Source organism: Heterodontus francisci, chromosome 7, assembly GCF_036365525.1.
Source record: "Heterodontus francisci isolate sHetFra1 chromosome 7, sHetFra1.hap1, whole genome shotgun sequence".
Taxonomy (NCBI): domain Eukaryota; kingdom Metazoa; phylum Chordata; class Chondrichthyes; order Heterodontiformes; family Heterodontidae; genus Heterodontus; species Heterodontus francisci.
In genome coordinates this window covers 39,823,322-39,843,433 of record NC_090377.1, presented here as the reverse complement: position 1 = coordinate 39,843,433, position 20,112 = coordinate 39,823,322, and the positions used below count along the sequence as shown (strand labels likewise).

The following is a 20,112-nucleotide window of genomic DNA, read 5'->3' as shown; positions in this document are numbered from 1 at the left end:
GCAATTCAGATCAATTTCTTCGGCTTCATCTATTCAGGTTGTGGAATCCGTCCTGACTCGAGCAAAGTCGAAGATGTAAGACATATGCCTACCCCACAAAACAAGGAAGATCGCCAGAGATGTCTTGGATTTTTCAACTTCTTGGCATCATACATTCCAAATTTTTCTAACAAAGCATCATCACTGAGAGAGCTCTTAAAGACGTACCATTTGTGTGGCAGGAGGACCATCAGTATATGTTTGAGTCTCGCAAACAAGCATGTCAGCAGAAACCTGTACCCTGCAGTACTACGATTCAAGGAAGAAGACAATCCTGGAAGTCGAGGCCTGACGGGGCTAGGAGCGTGCATCCTGCAGGATGGCAAACCAATTGCATTTAGATCCAAATGTTTATCCTCCGCACAATCCAGTTACTCAAAAACAAAGCATGAAACACGTGCTTTGGTGTTTGGAATCACAAGGTTCCACACCTACCTGTTCGGTAAGCAGTTCACTGTGGAAAGCGACCACAAGCCATTGAAAATGATATGGCGCAAACCATTGAGAAGCGCACCACCTCGACTACAGCGACTCTTAGTGAAAGTACAGGGGTACGACTTGGACTTCTGTTACAAACCGGGTACCAAAATGGTCCCCTCTGAAATGTGCAGCAGATTGCCAAACCTGAGCAAGAATGAAGAAGTTCCACAGGAACTACAAGTAGACAACATGGACAGTGAGGTGGAAGATGTGCTCAAAATCGATTTATTGCATTTTGGTCAGCACAGATGTGACCAACTACCATCAGAAACAGCCAATGACCCACAACTGAAGGCATTGTGGAGAGTCATCATAGAATGTTGGCTTGTTATGCTATAAGAGGTGCCAGAAGCCCTCAGAATTCAGTCTAGGCTTTGGTGGCAGCTCATTTTTTTTTTTCCTAGCCAAAAACTCGAAGCTCTGGCATTGATATTACATCTAATGACTTATTTGATTCAAAAATTTGGCTCAATAAGCTCTGTTCCAACATTATCGAGTGTCATGTCACTTCTGAAATCTCTTCTCTGAGCCATTTCAAGGCAGAATCTCCTTGAGCCTTGTCAATTTTTGCTGATGGCTGCTTGAGTGGCATCATATTCTTTTGTGAATTGCCTTTTTGTCCATACATGTGGCTGAAAGGTTTCGGACCTTTTTTCATAATTTGATTGCATTTTCACAAAAATAACAGGTTCTGTGGGCACTAAAATAGTCTACTGTAACAGCCTCTCCTTAAAAAACAAAAATACCCTTGTATGAAGACCTGTTGTTATAAGAAAATGGAACAATAATCAAACAATCTGGTACTGTCACTATGTTGGTTGATTAAAATTTGCACAAGCCATGAAATCTTCAGAAGGCTACACGGCAACAGAGTGTAAGCGAGATGAACTTGCATTCATATAGTGATTTTGTGACATCATAATATTCCAAGGTACTTTTGAAGAGTTGTCCCTGTTGTAATGTGGGTAAGATGCAAGCTGACAGAGAACAAGCGAGACATATACTGACTAACAGCTCAGCACCTTTATCCAATAAACATTGGGAGTCCAAACACACTAAGTATTGGCACTTTTGCATTTTGAACTACAGAGGGAGACTCTTTTTTATATGAAAAAAAGACAACTTATTGGGCTTTGTGGATCTCTGTGCTTAATGAGATATTGTAACATTCGGGTACCAAATATAAGGTTTTGTAATCCATCTGAATCAAAGCATCTGGAGGTTGTGTAAGTGCATATCTCTGCACCATGAGCTGTTGCTGCTTGAAATGTGGTGGAACATTTTGTTGCTAGAGACTGCAAATTTATATGGCATTAGACAAATTATAATATTACATGGCTATAACAATATGTGAACTCAAATATGTAGGAAACATACCAAGGTTATCTTATACCAGAATAACATGCAGATTCTTCTTTGGCCTCCTTGTCTCGAGAGACAATGGGTAAGCGCCTGGAGGCGGTCAGTGGTTTGTGAAGCAGCGCCTGGAGGTGGTCAGTGATTTGTGAAGCAGCACCTGGAGTGGCTATAAAGGCCAATTCTAGAGTGACAGACTCTTCCACAGGCGCTGCAGGTAAAATTGGTTGTCGGGACTGTTACACAGTTGGCTCTCTCCTTGCGCTTCTGCCTTTTTTCCTGCCAACAGCTAAGTCTCTTCGGCTGACCACTCTTTAGCCCCGCCTTTATGGCTGTCCGCCAGCTCTGGCAATCACTGGCAACTGACTCCCACGACTTGTGGTCAATGTCACAGGACTTCATGTCGCGTTTGCAGACGTCTTTTTAAAGCGGAGACATGGACAGCCGGTGGGTCTGATACCAGTGACGAGCTCGCTGTACAATGTGTCCTTGGGGATCTTGCCATCTTCCATGCGGCTCACATGACCAAGTCATCTCGATCGCTGCTGGCTCAGTAAGGTGTATATGCTGGGGATGTTGGCCACTTCGAGGACGTCTGCGTTGGCGATATGGTCCTGCCACCTGATGCCAAGGATTCTCCGGAGGCAGCGAAGATGGAATGAATTGAGAATGTCGCTCTTGGTTGACATACGTTGTCCAGGCCTCGCTGCCATAGAGCAAGGTACTGAGGACATGCAGATTATAATAGGCAATTTAACATTATGCAAACTGAACTATTTAAAAAAAAAAAAAATTTGCATTGATGGAACTCTTTTCCCTTACAAAGATGACCCTGCAGTTTGCAAAGCAGGACAGTGGATCCTTGGGAGCATAACAATATTTACAGGGGTCCCTGGGAGTGTGTCACAATTTATCTTGGTGCTTACAGTCATCTGCATTTGTATTGCAAACATTGAAGGTGAATACTTAATCTTTAAGTAGCTTTCAAAATCTCAAGTATTAATCTCAAATAATAATGTGCAGGACATAGGAATTGGAAGGCTAGAATGGTGCTGTAGAGGATGAAGTTTTCAATTTCTTAAATATTAGCTTATGTAATTTTTTTTAAAGAAATAATGCCTCCTGACTCTTTAGTTTAAGCACTCTTTAATTAACTTTTAGCCTGTTATTTGCATTGTACTTAAAGGATTTTTTTCGTTAATTTTTTTAAACCACTTGGGTTATTGGAAAAGATGTTAATGCTAAGTTGCAGTAACGTTGTTCGTTTAGAATCCAGTAGAAATTCATAGAATGGTTACAGCACAGAAAGAGGCCATTTGGCACTTCTTGACTGTGCCCGCTCTCTGCAAGAGCAACTCACCTAATCCCACTCTCCCATCTTTTCCCCACAGCTCTGTAAATTTTTCTCTTCAAATAATTATCCAATTCTTTTTTGAAGGCCTCAATTGAATCTGTCTCCACCACACACTCAGGTAGTGCATTCCAGATCCTAACCACTTGCTGCATAAAATAGTTTTTCCTCATGTTGCTGTTGCTTTTTTTTTTGTCAATCACAAATCAATGTCCTTCCACCAACAGCTTCCCTCTCTCCTGTCTGGACCCCTCATGATTTTGAACAACTCTATCAAATCTCCTCTTAACCTTCTCTTCAAGGAGAACAGCCCCAGCTTCTCCAATCTATCCAACTACCTAATCATCCCTGGAACCTTTCTCATCTTTTCTGCACCCTCTCCAATGCTTTCACATCCTTCCTAAAGTGTGCCGAGAACTGGACAAAATACTCCAGCTGAGGCTGAATCAGTGTTCTATATGGGTTTATCATAACTTCCTTGCTTTTGTACTCTATGTCCCTATTTATAAAGCCCAGGATCCCATATTCTTTATTAATTGATTTATCAACCTGCCCTGCCACCTTCAATAATTTGTACATATGTACTCCCAGGTCCCTCTGCTTCTGTATTCCCTTTTAGAATTGTATCCTTGATTTTATATTGCCTCTCCACATTCTTCCTACTGAAATGAATCACTTCCCACTTCTCCTCTGCATTAAATTTCATCTGCCACTTTCCTGCCCATTTCACCAGCCCATGTCTCTTTTTTTTTATTCGTTGGTTTGTGGGATGTGGACGTCACTGGCTAGGCCAGCATTTATTGCCCATCCCTAATTGCCCTTCAGAAAGTGGTGGTGAGCTGCCTTCTTGAACCGCTGCAGTCCTTGGGGTGTAGGTACACCAACAGTGCTGTCATACAGTTGTACAGCACCGAAACAGGCCCTTTGACCCATCGTGTCCATGCTGGCAAGTGCCGTTAGGAAGGGAATTCCAGGATTTTGACCCAGTGACACTGAAGTTTATCACTAACCTTTTCACAGCTCACAATACTTGCCAGTTTTGTGCCATCTGCAAATTTTGAAATTGTGCCCTGTACGTTCAAGGCTAGGTCATTAATATAGATGAAGAAAAGCAGCAGTCCTAATACTGACCCCTGGGGAATACCACTATATGGACTCATACCCATACCTTTTGCCCTTCTGACAATTTCAGTAGGTTTCTGGTATGGTATCTCCTGTCATAATTATGGATCTGTTTGTTTGTTCCAATATGACTTTTCTTTGGCTTGTACTCTCTGATAATCCTTGCTTTGCAATCCTGGAAGTAATTTCTTGGGACTGTTGTGGCTACCTTGCTCGCAATTTTGGTAGAGGTAGATGCATTTTTCATCATGCCGCTGTGCCTGACAAATTTGTTGGACTTGCTTCTTCCCAAGTTCTCTGTCTGTGTAGAACTCCTGTAGGAACTCGCTGCATTTCTGTTTTTTGATCTGGTAGTCTTTGAGCAGCCTGGTGAGTTGTGCTGTGTTCAGGTTCTCTCCGTTGGTCGGGCTCTCTGGCAGAGTCAGGACTCTCTGAATTCTAATGTATTAGAGTTCTCTAAGGAAATAACAAGCAACACAGATAAAGGGGAACCTGTGGATATGGTATACTTGGATTTCCAGAAGGCATTTGACAAGGTGCCACATCAAAGGATTCTGAACATAGTGGCGCAGGGGGCGGCGCAGTGGTTAGCACCGCAGCCTCACAGCTCCAGCGACCCGGGTTCAATTCTGAGTACTGCCTTTGTGGTGTTTGCAAGTTCTCCCTGTGTCTGCGTGGGTTTCCTCCGGGTGCTCCGGTTTCCTCCCACATGCCAAAGACGCAGGTAAATTGGCCATTATAAATTGCCCCTAGTATAGGTAGGTGGTAGGGAAATATAGGGACAGGTGGGGATGTGGTAGGAATATGGAATTAGTGTAGGATTAGTATAAATGGGTGGTTGATGGTCGGCACAGACTCGGTGGGCCGAAGGGCCTGTTTCAGTGCTGTATCTCTAAACTAAACTAAAACTAAAAGAGCCCATGGTGTAAGGGCTAACATATTAGCATGGATAGAGGATAGGTTAGGTAACAGGAAACAGAGAATCGGCATTAAATGGGTCGTTTTCAGGTTGGCAAGCTATAACTAGTGGCATGCCACAGCTATTAATGCTGAGGCCTCAACTATTTACAATCTATATCAATGACTTGGATAAAGGGATAGAATGCATGGTTGCTAAATTTGCTGATGACACAAGGATAGATAGGAGAGTAAGTTGTGAAGAGGACATGAGTCTGCAAAGGGATATAGATAGGTTAAGTGAGTGGGCAAAGATCTGGCAGATGCAGTATAATGTGGGAAAGTGTGAACTTGTCCACTTGGGCTGGTAAAATAGAAAAGTAACATAGTATTTGAATGGTGAGAGATTGCAGAACTCTGAGATGCAGAGGGATCTGGGTGTCCTAGTACACAAAATACAAAAAGTTTGTATGCAGGTACAGCAAGTGATTAAGAAGACAATGGCATTGTTGCCATTTATTGCAAGGGGAATGGAATATAACAGTAGAGATAGAGTCGTACAGCATAGAAACAGGCCCTTCGGCCCACTGCGTCCATGCCGACCATAATGCCTATTGATACTAATCCCATCTGCCTGCATTAATTCCATATCCCTCTATGCCTTGCTCATTCAAGTACCTGTCCAGATGCCTCTTAAATGTCGCTACTGTTTCTGCCTCCACTACCACCTCAGGCAGCTCATTCCAGATACCCATTATTCTTTGTGTGAAAAATTTACCCCTTTGATCCCCTTTAAATCTCCTCCCTCTCACCTTAAATCTATGCCCTCTAGTTTTAGTCACCCCTACCAGGGGAAACAGACTCTGGCTATCTACCCTGACTATGCCTCTCATCATTTTATATACCTCTATCATGTCCCCTCTCAGCCTCCTTCGCTCCAGGGAAAACAGACCCAGCCTATCCAATTTCTGTTTATAACTCAAGCCCTCCAAACCAGGCAACATCCTTGTGAATCTTTTCTGCATCTTTCCTGTTTTGCTACAGTTGTACAGGACATTGGTGAGACTGCATTTAGAGTATTGTGTACAGTTTTGGTCTCCTTACTTAAGAAAAGATATAATTGCATTGGAAGCAGTTCAGAGAAGGTTCACTTGACTGATTCCTGGGATGAGAGGGTTAACTTATGAGGAAAGGTTGGACAGGTTGCATCTGTAGTCATTGGAGTTTAGAAGGATGAGTTGATCTTATATGTTTCAATAAGATCCTGAGACGACTTGACAGGGTGGATGTTGAAAGAATGTTTCCCCATGTGGGAAAGAGTAAAACTAGGGACACAGTTTAAGGGATCTCCCAATTAAGATGGACAAGAAGTTTTTTTTCTCTGAGGGTCGTGAGTCTGGGGAACTGTCTTCCCCAGAGAGTGGTGGAGACAGGGTCATTGGATCTTTTTAAGGCAGAGGTAGACAGATTCTTGGCAAACAAGGGAGTCCGAGGGCATCGAAGGTAGGTAGGAAAGTGGATTTGGGTCCACAAACAGATCAGCCATGATCTTATAGAATGGTGACGCAGGCTCGAGGGGCCAAATGGCCTCCTACTGCTTCTAGTTCGTATGCAGTGCTCTCCCTCTGTTCTGGCTCCTGGATTCTTGTTTAACTTCAACTTTCTCTATAACATGAAGATCAATACAAGCTCTTCCGCTTAGGAGCAAGAAGTCCTGATTTCTTAGGACATGCAGTGTTTCTAATATCTGCTTTCCCTTGTACTGAAGTGTTGCTTGTAACTTTCTCTTTCCTTCAAGTTCAGCCCCTCCTGGGCCACATCACTGAGTTTCCGTTGGTTGCAGAAAGTGTGTGGAAAGCCACAGCTCATTGTCTGATAAGACTGTTAGACTTACTCGAGTGTCGAGTTTGAAATTACTGATATGTCTGTTGACATTATACGTCTGCTGACCAAAATGCTTGACTTGGATCATTGATCTCGACCAGAAAATATTTTGATTGGTCTGCTGCAGGAGGTTGTTTAACTTTATTAACCCCTCTATTTTTAAATGCTTTTCCTTTAGAGCTTGAGGTAGTTGAGATTTTAACATATCATACTGAAATGCCCTACTTTCCTGCAATAAAAGCATTCTGCTCCATTGGGACATTGTTCGCCCCTGTGGGAAGTTTGGGCGCCATATCACTAGCAGGGTTTAAAGTTGTCTTTTGCTTTTCCTCCCAGTGTACCTTTGTTCCTGGTGCCTGTTGTTCAGCCCTCTGGTGAAGGAACTGAACAGTTGCAGGAGGTGTCCTGAAACAAGGTTGGTCTTCACCTCGCAGGATTGGTCTGTTATTGCTGCGCAGATTGAAGTAGGAGTCACAAGTTTTTAATCATCAAATTTGGCTAATATTTCATTAATTTGTCTTGCTATTATATCATCAGCTATAGCACCAATTAAATATAATAATGTATTAACTTGCTCTGCTTCAGACCTCCTGTCCAATTTAGATGCAATTGTATATCTGAGAAACCTTTTCCTTTATGGTTGCCCAATTTTGAGTCTGATTGGGTCCCTCATGAGGTTTGAAGGTGTACGGCATTCCCAATTTTTGATACTTTAAAAAAAAATTATAGGCTATTTTAGAGTGTTCCCCTTTAAGAAACTTTTATTTCAAGCTAGCTTACTTTAATGTAGGTGCTTTTAAGTGTCCCCTTCTGTTTTTTAATAAGCTATTCCATATTTCTTTTACCTAAGCACTTCACTTTATTTGTTTACTCAGCTGCCTAATAGAGCTGACGCAGCTGTTTGATAAACAGGTTCAAGGGTTTTCCCCTTTGAGAGCTGCGGATTATTTATTTATTTTTCTTCAGGCTTGGCTGGCTTAATGTGCAGGTTATTTTTCTTTTTCAGCTATTTCATTTCAGTTAATGGATACTCCCTGCTGTGTTTAGGGGTTTTCCACATTTTTTTGGCAGATCACCTGCTTGTCGGGCATTCCCCGCTCTTCGCCCTCGCGTTCAGCCCAAGTGAGGGATTGGGTTTTCTCCGTTTTTTTTTCTCCCGATGGCTTTAGAATTTACTTTGAGCTCTTCAAAGGCTTTTTTTTAACTGGGATTCCTCAACTGCCGGCACTATGACTCACCTGATCAATGGAATTGGTTTGCAGGCAGCTATGCTTCTGTTCTATGGAGCTTCTCTCTGCCTGTTAAGGTCCCATTTTCTTTTTCTTTTCAGCTACTTATTTTAAATTCTCTTTTTTCTGGCTGAAAGATGGTAGTTGCTTCAAACTTTTTCTTAAGGATATACGATCCCACCACTGTTCACCATATTATATGTTTGGGTTCTGTATGTTTGCCACCTGATTGAGTCTACCAGAGAGGTATTTAGACTGTAGTATTTAAACATTACTATTTATTTAATAACTATATATTCTCCACACTAGCCTCTCTGTCTCCTACAAAATCCACACTGTAACTGTTCTGAAGTCTCTCCCACGATACCTTACGTTGTCATGGTGGGCGGTAATCTTTACAGTCTCTCAAGATTAACCCCTTCATACCCTTATACTACACACTGTCATAGGCACAGGATAAGTTAACAAAGGCAATTCCTGTCTTCAGGTCTTGTTAGTAATCTACTAGCTACTTGTATGGCTATTATTTAATAGCATATGTGCATGCACCATTTCATATTGGCAAGTGCATATCATGTTTCAAGAAAAGTATTGAATTGGAAAAGTACACACTGGAAAAATTGTCAAGTTGTTATAGTGATATTACTAGCTTTGTTGTCCATTGCAGAACGTGAGAGATCCTGGATGGAACTGTTCCATAAGATGAAGAGAAACCTATTGACCCTGCTTGCTTTCATAGAAATATGATTCTGAACATTTGAACTGTGAAATACGTAGTTCAGTAAGGAATGTATCAAAACGTGCCAATGTCCTGAATGAACTCCAGTCTTTTGAACTAGTTAATGAATTGTAGTCCCCTCTGTTCATAATGCAATATTGAAAATACATAGATGTACCTTGCCTTTGGTATAGGCTAGTGAGAGCTTGCAGGTGAACAGTATTTTGAATGACACAGTTCTAAAGTTTTATCTCAGTGCCTGGTGACTTGTGTACTGTTGCGACCGAGGCTGAAGGAGTGCACTGTCTTTCTCTAGTTCTACTTCTCCACGGGTCACAACATATATTTAAATATATTACCCAGTTACCAATATGGCCAGTTACACTCTAATTTAATTTCAGAATAAAATCCACTAACCAGGTTTCTTTAATAAACAACAAAATTATTAATTTATTATAAAACAAGAATTATTCAATAAAGATGCAAAGCATTAACACAGATTGAAATATAAAAGATGTCTTTTAAATTAGCACAGCGCACGCACACACGGCTAAAGAAAAAATAAAGTTTTTTGTGCAGAGATCTCTTTATAAAAAAAGACAGAAAAATACTTTTGCCAAATACTTGTTAATTCTTGAAGGAAGAGGAGAAGATAGGGAATGACATTGTTTGTCCCTTTTCTGACATCCCAAATACATGCAGTTGGCTGTCACTGGGATCTTTTTGGAGCAGTTCTCTTCAGGTGACATCGAGGATTAGTCTGGCAGGCTTTCCAGGAGAAATGCGGCATCAGGGGTTTCAGCTATCACATTCTGGATTCTCAGAGTTTCTCAAAGAGGTGAAGAAAGGATGAACTGGTGTCTTCTCTCTTAGCAGGCTGTTCCCCAATTGACTCAAAACAATCCAAAACAAAAGCAACTCTTGACCACCATCTTGACATATCATTTCTCTGTAAACAACTCACCCTAGTCACCAAGGCTCCTGTTTATTTAGCTTAAGACATGTGACATTCAGTAAGGTTTTTTAAACACAAAGCTCAAGTCCTGGCAGTGACCTTTTTTTAAAAAAAAAGTTCAATATCTATGGAGGGACGACAGTTCTACTGGTTTCAGTATCACCAGAATGTGAACCGTGGTCTTGAATATTTATTTTCTTAAATATTATGTTTAGGATGCTGGAATGTACAGTACTTTTCATAAAGTTTTACAGAACAGATGCCTTGTATTGAAGATATTAAGCTGCTAAACCCAGCTAAAGTGCAACCTTACCCTTCCTATAACGTGCACAAAATACCTGTGGGGCATTTGACACTTTAGCTCTTGTAAGATGATAGACTGGGCCTGTGATTCTGCTGCTGGGATAAGGGTGCTAGATTTAGCACTAGGAACCAGCTTGTAGATGCTGGCCTCCTGGAATTTGAGTTAAACAAACCTTACCATAATATCAGCTTCTAATTATTCTGTGACCTGCACCTGTATCTTGACAACGACAGCATAGGTCCCTCTTTTCAAAGTACCCTCTCAACCAAATTGTTTGTAGTCAATCAACCGAAGAGGGCCAAAACTGCATGATGAATAGGGTGTTATTATCTCTCCTCCTCTTTCCCCAGACAGCACAGAATGTTAAAAATTACTTTTCTGCTGTGTGCAGCCTGGAGAATCCCAAGCTTAGCCTGTGGTCATTTTCCAAAAAGTGTTGCCATCCTACACAATATGCAGTGTTCCCCAATTATATACAACTGTCTATTTGACTTTGCATGTCTGTGAACTTATGTTTTATGACTCATCATTCCGAAATGTAAACTCAATAGATGACACAAGAGGAATGTAATAATCTGATAAAATGTTAATTTGAAATGATTATATGGTGGCACACTCTCTTGCTTCATTGGGTGATGGCGATAGATGTTTGAATACTGAGTGTTGCTCACTCTGCTCACTTTTTTAAATGGTTGTCTTTGCTGACGACACCACCACTAGGTGGCGCTGCAATGGCACATGCGCAAATGCAGCCTGTGCCACTAAAACGTCACAGTCTGCGACGTCAGGCAGCTGCCAGGATTAAAGATGGCGCTGCTCAAATAATCACATGATGGCAACCTAAACACATGGCAGCACACAATGGCCGGAGGGGAGGGAGTGGGTGGGGGAGGAGGGGGGAGGGAGCGAGCGGGGGTTGTGGGTGGTGAGCGAGTAGGCCCGGATCCCCCCACCACTTGCCCGCGTTACGCGATGACATCATCTGCGCATGTGCCAACCATTCCTGGCACTGCAGAACGCAGCGCATGCGCAGAGGGTAGGAACCAATCTGCGCATGTGCGCAGATTGGCGCAGGCGGATGACGCAAGCTGCCAGCTGCGTGATCAGTAATCACTTTGTTTTTTAATCCCTGCTCCCTGTACCCGCTTGTCTGCCTTCCAAGATCCAGCAATGCATATCATTTGTAGGTTGGGTAAGGCAGGAAATCTGCTTTCTTCAATACTTCTGCCACTGGTGCTCTATGATTAGACTTTTCTTTTGTTAGCTTTCCCTTTTACCCTCTACCTTTTTATTTTCCTCTTTCTGCTTTTTTCTTTAATATATTTTGTCTTCTACATTGGCCTTCAAATATACAATAATTTTACCCAGATTTGGAAGAGATTTAGGCAATTTACATATGGTATTTGTAAAGGAAATATGAGCAAGACAGACATGGTGTGACTAGGTTTCTATTGTGTAGCCAGAGTTGCACAAAATTACTCAGCCTTTGAGACTTTGTATTTCTCTTCTGCATGTCCTGTTTGCAGACAGTATTAAACAGGCAGATTAAAAATTGGCTCCAATTACATTGCATTCTGTTCAGACTCATTACTTTCTAGTTATGTAGATGTTTTTCATTTCTTAACAAGAATATCTAATAAAATCTAGTGAAAATAGTTTTTTCTGTATTGAATATCTGAGCCAATATTCTGTCAATATGGCACCTTGTAATAGGTTAGAATTCAGGGAGTGTTTTAATGTAGTGACGAGGAATACGGTTGTCTGGCAATCAAATGCTCAATGCAGTCTGCTGAGAAGTACGTTTTAAAACAAAATAAAGCTTTAATCTGTAAAAGAATATATGTTCCTTGGTTCAGTTGCGTTTTAGCTGCTGTTAATCAGTAACTCTAATTTTAGTTATGTAAAATTATAACAGTCGTACATACCCCATTGACTAATTAAAGTATTACCCGAAATCTGATTTCAGAGTATTGAACTTGTCGTAAAATCTATAAACTGATTGCTGTGGGCACTCAGTATACTTCTTCAGTTGTGTATTTGGAGCTCTGCATTTTTCTGTGAAATCAGTTGCTGGTAACAGTAACTTTCACTCCAATTTCTCTGTTGTATAACAGGGTTGTCCAATGTACGGCCTGCAGGCCAGTATCCTGCCCTCGGATGTAAACTATTCCTGGGCCATTCCTCATCCTCACTGTGATTGGAGATGAGAAATTTCCATTGTCAGACTAGCTTTTAAACTATTGTCAGTTTCACAGCTCACAGCTGCTGACATCGGGAACAGCGGTTTCCCAAGATGTGGGGTTTTCCGGCGTGCTTTTTAAAAAAAAAAGCCAGAATCAGCTGGAAAACTCCAAGGGCGGCACAGATGGCGCAGTGGTTAGCACCGCAGCCTCACAGCTCCAGCGACCCGGGTTCAATTCTGGGTACTGCCTGTGTGGAGTTTGCAAGTTCTCCCTGTGTCTGCGTGGGTTTTCTCCGGGTGCTCCGGTTTCCTCCCACATGCCAAAGACTTGCAGGTTGGTAGGTAAATTGGCCATTATAAATTGCCCCGAGTATAGGTAGGTGGTAGGGAAATATAGGGACAGGTGGGGATGTCTTAGGAATATGGAATTAGTGTAGGATTAGTATAAATGGGTGGTTGATGGTCGGCACAGACCCGGTGGGCCGAAGGGCCTGTTTCAGTGCTGTATCTCTAAACTAAAAGTCTTTTGGGAAATGGCTATTCCCCATGTCAGCAGCTGTGAAACTGACAGTGCAATAGTTTAAAAAAGCTAGTCTGACAATGGAAATTTCTCGTCAAAAAGCAACAGAGAAAGGTGAGGGGGCATGGGGGACAGAGAGTAGGGAACACTGACAGGGGAGCGGGCAACACTGGAGCCGGGGTGGAGGGGTGGAGAGAGATAGAGAGATGGGGGGTGGAGAGGGAGACGGTGGGTGAGGGGGGGGGGGGGTGGTTGCGGGAGCGAGAGAGAGACAGAGAGGCGAGAGAGTCGAAGAGTGATTTACTTACTCTTATACAGAAGGAGGCCATTCCATCCATCAAGCCCTGACGGCCCTTCACGAAGCTGTTCAGTCAGTCCCACTCCTTGCAAGTCTATTTCTCTCAGGTGGCCATCCAACTTCCTCTTGAAGTCATTGATTGCCCACAAGGGTGGCGGAAGTGGAGACAGAGTGTTCCAGGTCATTGCTACCCACTGCGTTAAAAAAGTGCTTCCTCATATTCCCCCTGCATCATTTGCACAAAACTTTCAATCTGTATCCCCTAGTTCTAGAGGAGAGGGGTGAGGGAAGAGAGAACATGACACACGTGCAGAGGGAGGAGAGAGATCAAGGTGTCTCCTGAAAGATGGACACCTATCCAGAATATTCTGCATTGCTACATCGTGTGCGGGCAGAGATTGACTATTTATGCAAGCAAAAACAATGCCAGGTATGTCACTAAATCAGTTTTCAATATAGTGACGTGAAAGTAAGTCAGTAAATTAATCTTCTCATTTAAAGCTTCTTCACAAAAATGCGCATTTGTTGTTGCTTTTATCCTTAAGATAAATTTTTAATGCCTTTATCTTTCGAAATTTGTTCACTGGCCCCCTGGGCCGAGCAAAAATTGTAATGCTGCCATCTGCCCAAAAAGGTTGGACAGCCCTGTTGTGTAGGGTAGCACCTGGCTGCCTGGTTTCTGTCATATCTGCACCAATGGGAAGTATTCTGTAGCATTACTTGAGTTTTCATTTATTAGCTATTCACTTTCGTAAAAGTATATGCAGCTTTCTTTCTGAAGCAACAAAAAAAATCCAAATGAGATGGAACACCTCTGTTATACCTCCATTTTTGTTTTGGATAGCAGGTGCTAATGATTCTGCTGTTCATTTAATCACTTCTGCCTTCTACCCTATCACACACTTTGCCTTTTGTTCTTCCCTTCCTGTGTCTCTGCTTGCTCAAAACCTGTCAACACCTGTAAAGGAGGCTACGGGTAATTTTTGTGCAAGGCAGTCTAAATCAATTAGAGGAATGCAGATGTCTCGGAGAGGTTACAGAGATGGGTAGGAGCAAGGCCATGAAGAAATCTGGTATGAACATAAGAATTTTAAATTGGAGGCATTGGTGGTCTGGAAGCCAACGTAGTTCAGCCAACCAGGATTGGTGAGTGGGAATTTGGAGCAGCCTAAGTAACAAGCGGCAGAGCTTCGGATGCACTCAGGTTTATGAAGGATGGAGCATGGGTAACAAAAGCATGGATGAGGGTTTTGGCAATAAAAGCTTCATAAAATAATAAATCTATGACCCAAGGCTCCATTAAGTGAAAAGGATTAAAATCTGATAAATTACTAAAGGTAAAAGCTTAAAAAAGGGAGCTTGCAAATGGGGGTGGGTGACAACTCTCTGAAAGTTACACATTGTTACATGGTTTGATATTTATTCTGTTGTAATAGAAAACAGTGTTCTGCAAATAGGGCTCCAAGTACTTTTCTAACAGCAAATAAAAGTGAAATATTTAGGTCAGCGATCACTCTTGCTATTTGGAAATTACAGTTGTTACTGTTGACTTTCCATGCTAGCATAATCTTTTTGTTCAGCAATTCTTGGAAAGAGTATGAATATTGGAGTCAAATTTGGCTAAATGTTGCATTGGGCTGGATTTTTATTTAAGAAACTGAACTGCACAACTATTTCTTTTGTACTTTCACAATAACCTGTAGGACTGACTCTGAAATGTTTCTAATTTTGGAATAAAACATGAGAGTAACTTCATGTAACAACCTTAGGAAGTGGTGAATGTTTGTGTTGTTGTGAGGTGGGGAAGCTAGGCCCAAGGGGCGCTCACTTCTGGTTGGAAGCAACCGGGCGGGGCTGGTCAGTCAAGGCATTCAAAAGGGAATTAGCTAGTTAACTGAAAAGGAAGAATGTGCAGGGTTATGGGGAGAAGGCAGGGGAATGGCACTAAGTGAATTGCTTACTCAAAGCTAGTGTAGTCACAGTGGGCAGAATGGCTTCCTTCTGTGCTATAACAATTCTGTAATTCTGTGAAAGGGGTGAGATTTTTTTTTCTCAACCAGACATGCCCATGTGCTGTACAAACATGTCTCTGTCATATTTTATGGAGCTTTTTGATAAACCATTTATTGTTAGCTTCATATGCTAGCATATATCTTTGTGCAGCTATTCTTGGAAAGAGAATCAATATTAGATCCAAATTTGGCAGTATGTTCCCTTCAGCTGACTTTTTAAAAACAGAACTACATGTCTGTTGCTCTTATACTTGCATTGAAGATTAAGTCCTATATTCTTGGTTGCTACTGCAGCCACACAGGCATCCTTCAGAGCTAGTCTTTAATTTACCGAAGGTAACCAATGTGGAAAATGCTAAAGAAGAATACAGTTAGGCTTGCAGCAACAGGTTTGACAGAATCAAAGTACTGTTTGTACTAGTCCTTGTTTACGACACCATATTTGTATTGCTGTTAGGAAAAGAAAAGATGACATCCTTGGCCACCTGCAGATGAACTTGCCCACAGTAGAGTCACCCAGCCAGACAACAAGTATAAACCTGTAGTTGACTTGCCCAGGCAGAATTAAAAGCAACTCGAGTAGCTGAACATGAGATTTGTTGACTGTAGGGAGTTGATCTTGTATTTGCTAAGGTTACAACAGTTGAGTATCTACAAAAGCCAGACGAGAAGACAGATTACTTTTCTGAAGTCCCCAAAATACTGGACTGCTCTTCGTTTCTCTCACTGTACCTTCAAATAATAGACTCCAAAGTAAGTGATCTTTAATAATAGTTTATGCTGTTGCATTCACCATGAGCCAAGAACAATTTCGGGACCGGTAGATTACTGTAACCCTTTGTCTTGGATACTCTTTCTGTGATGCTTGTTGCATAAACATTCTGACTGTTGTAATTTTAAAGCATATGTTGTGTAATCTTTAGTGAAAATAGCATCGTATGTTGAATTTGATATTTATCTCACAAGTGAGGCTGACAGCTTAAATTGGGAATAGCAGTGCTGTGCCTTTATTTTAAGTTGCATCTAAGTCTTAATGTGTGTTTTTTTAATGTTACTGGCATGGTGTAGCATGGCCAAAGAATAAATAATTTTTTATGATGGCTAAAGTAAGGTGTGCCATGCCGGATTGTATAGGGAAGTGAGATGACAAAAAATCATACAAACTACTTTTAATTGAATGAGTGCTCTAATCCAGAGGGTCTCAAACTACTTATTGTGTACTCCCTTCCAGATCTATCAGCTGTATGTGTACCCCTACAGCACACCAGTTTAATATTTTTAACCCCTTTAATGCCCAAGCATACATAGACAACTTAAACAATAACTTAATAGTACTGCTCGCCATTAACATAACAGATGAATTGTTTGTTCCAAGCACGGGCATAATGTTCGGAGTGATGGTTGACGGTTTGGGTCATAGGTTCTTTTCTACATATTGGCTCCACTCTCCCCTTAACCACCTCTGCATGTTCAACAGTCTCTACTCCTTTAAAAGTATTCTCAAAACTCATCTCTTTGGCTAGGTTTTAGTCATCCCCCACTAATCTATCTTTCCATGGCTCCCATTTCTTTGCTTGCCAGCTTTCATTTGTGAAGTTCCTTGAAACGTTTTTCTTCGTTAAAGGCTCTGTATGAATGTAAGCTTTTGTTTGAACTTGGTATTCAGACTATAGTGTTTAATCACACAAATCAATTGAACTTTTTTCCATCAAGACAATACTCCTTTTAAATGTTGGTACCATCATTTTTTATATATATATATATATATATAAAAAAGAGATGTTCCATTAATAGAGTGTTAACGGATGTGTAGATTTTTTTGAATCTGTGGTATCAAGAGTTAGAATTCTTTTGGAAAAAAAGTATGAAAATTCTGATTTTTCTTTCCTGAAAATTTCGGAGCAGTTTCAGCAGAGTCTCCTGCCCTGCATCATATGGTACTAGAAACTGTCCAGCCTTGTTGGCTCCTCCTGGCTCCTTTGCGCCAATCAGCAACAGGATCCCAGAGGAACCAGGCTCCTGTCGGTGTTTATAGACGCCTCGTGAGTGTGGATGATGCCCACCTCCTTTCCCGGGGGAACCAGCCTGGAGTACGATGATCCCATGTTGGCATTTGAAGTCAGTAGTCTGGAGCAATTGACCTATCTTTCCTCCAGACCCCGAAAGCCCACCTCCAACCAGGAGTCCCGTGCTCTCAGGAAAGTATGCACACCACAGTTTGGGAACAGGCAATTTCAATATTTGTGTGCTTTGTCACTTTTATTTTGAGAAAAGTTATAAGGGTGAGAATAGCGTTGAAGTAGATGAAATGTAAGTTTTAAAACAGCTCCTGGTGCTGCAATAAAATCTATAACATGCTTGTTGTGGTCCTTGGATTCCAAGATAACTATGGATGATGACCATTTGGCCTGCCTTAGTTTAGAGAAATCCCACAGTTCCCCACTGTAGCATTCAATTGTTTCTGAAATCATTTCAAGATTTTTTGTTTCCAATGCTGTTTTTGGAAGTCCATTCCATGCATTGACCACTTGGTATGAAGAATTTCCTGCTACCAGTCCTTCAGTTGTCTTTTACTACTTTAACCTGTGTCCCCTTACCTTACTATCACAGTTTAATTTAAAATACTATTCAGTTTGTCTGCCTCTATAAGGTTAGTTTTCAGATATCTTTTTTCCCTTGTGACTCAGCAGTTAGAACTGCACTCAGTACTCAAGCTGTGATCAAACCAGAGCATTATACTTCATTTGGCATTGTGTTTACTATTTTCTGCAAAAGTGTTCATTTTCTCAACAGCAAAATATTAGATGAAACAATGTATGGCTGATTTTAAACTGTTAGAATAGGTTTGATAGCTGTAGGGTTATTTAACAAGAGCGCAGGCAATGATTTACTTGGAAGCAAACAACCAAGTAAAGTTGAGCCTAACCAACGATACTGTGGAACAAATCACTGTTGGCTCTTTGTGCCTTGAAAGGGAAAACCAATGTTATTTGAAAACTGATCCTGTTTTTGAAATTTCTCTTTGTCTGCATAGTGTGTGTAATACATACTTTGTAAAATAATCCTGGCCATTACCAGCTCCGAGAACAATAGACCAACACTTTTCTGCCCAAAACATGCATATGGTGGAGAGATAAGAGAACAAGACCAAGAGGGTTTGGTATTGAAGTAAAGCACAGGGGATCAGAGAGAGATGTAGGAAGATACTGACCAAGAATCTAGAGGAGAGAGTGGTGTGATAATTACGCAGGAGGGGAAGGGAAGGGAAATAATGAGACACGAAACGGAGGTGCGACTTGGGTCGATTTGAAAGATAGAGCGAGAGAGTGAGTCTAAAGCAGATGTAATGCTGAACTGGAGGGGAATGTTAAACAGACGTAGAGGCTTTGATACTGAAGAAAAGAATGGGAGAAGAGAGCCTCACACAGAGGATTGGTAGTGAAGCCTGGGGCTGTTAAGGAAGGAGATACAAGGATATTGAAGGATATGTACCATGAGAAGAATATGCATTGGCTGGTGGAGACGTGAGCTAAAAACCAGTATGGACACGCATATATTTTTTAAAAAAAGTTACTTGACATTTCAGTTGATTCTCGTGAGCAGCATATATTTTGATTTATAATCTCTTTGTTCTGTTAATTGTATAATGTATCCTCAGTTAGTTGGCTTTGACCTGGTGTTGACACTGTGTGGGATAACTTTAAGAGTGGACCACCTTAAGAGCTGCAAGTGAAGATCACCAAAGGAAGTGATGTCGTGTGACACATGACCATGGAGTTGTTGGTGTGGCCCGGCTGTGATATATATATATATATTATATTATATATATATATATATATATATATATATATATTATATATATACAAGCTATGGCTATTCCTGGAGCAGCAACGAATGGTAAAAGTAAATTTCTGAGTACATAGGCTTGAGCTTATGACCTACGGGCAAAGGCAAGATGATACACATATACTAGTTAAAGTATAATAAAACCCATGTTTACGTTGGATATTGCTTGTAGTCCTGTGAGTCTTACAATAGATCAACACCAAAGGAACAAGTAATATTACAGTGGCAATGTTTGGGGTATACTTTTTCTTAAAACCACCAAATATTACATTGTGATAACTTTTGATGATTTTTCTGAAGAACACACTTGGAGAGAACAAATAGAAGGTTGTCTACCTGGAGTGGTTGAGGATCTAGCAGGAGAGCAGTTAGCAGGAGACCACACAACACTGCAGCGAGCTAGGCTACAGACAGGACCCCAGGAGGTGTTGAAACTGAGTACAGTAGGCAATTTGCCATGGAATTGGAGTTTTTAACTAATCTGGCAGTGGGTCGAAAAATTTGAAAAGCAGTAGCTAAACCCATTACTGTTTTAGTTTGCTTTGTGGGCGGGGCCTAAGCCAAAAAGAGAAGGTGGAACTCAACAGCGCAGCTCAAGATCCACAGCACAGTAAAAAAGCCTGGTTGTGGCAGCTGTTGGTACTGAAAAGTGCAACTGGCTGCAGAAAAAAAACTCCAGTTTAAAAAAAAAACTCACAATTTAAAAAGAAACGAGCTGTTGAAACACAAAGCTGCCATGGCGTCTCATTCTTAAAGAGGCAGGCCTGCAGAAAACGAATCAAGACAAAAAAAAAGTGTACCTGTGAAAAAGAAAACCTGTAAGAAAAAATCCTATTTTTATATTAAAGAAAAAAAGCAGGATCATTAAGTCAATGGCTTTCAGATGTACAGTTTATAGATTGGAACGTGTTGGACATAG

At 41.2% G+C, this 20,112-nt stretch overlaps 1 protein-coding gene across 8 annotated transcripts in view; it reads left to right on the top strand.

Annotated features, from left to right (window-relative positions):
* spopla (speckle type BTB/POZ protein like a) overlaps positions 1-20,112 on the top strand; it is a 325,679-nt gene that overhangs the window by 127,553 nt on the left and 178,014 nt on the right. Inside the window, exon 2 of one of the 8 annotated variants that reach the window (XM_068035017.1) lies at positions 13,602-13,765. The exons of the other annotated variants lie outside the window; for them this stretch is intronic. The gene's annotated coding sequence lies outside the window, so the exon portion shown is untranslated. The remainder of the gene's footprint in view (positions 1-13,601; positions 13,766-20,112) is intronic. 8 annotated transcript variants of the gene reach the window in all.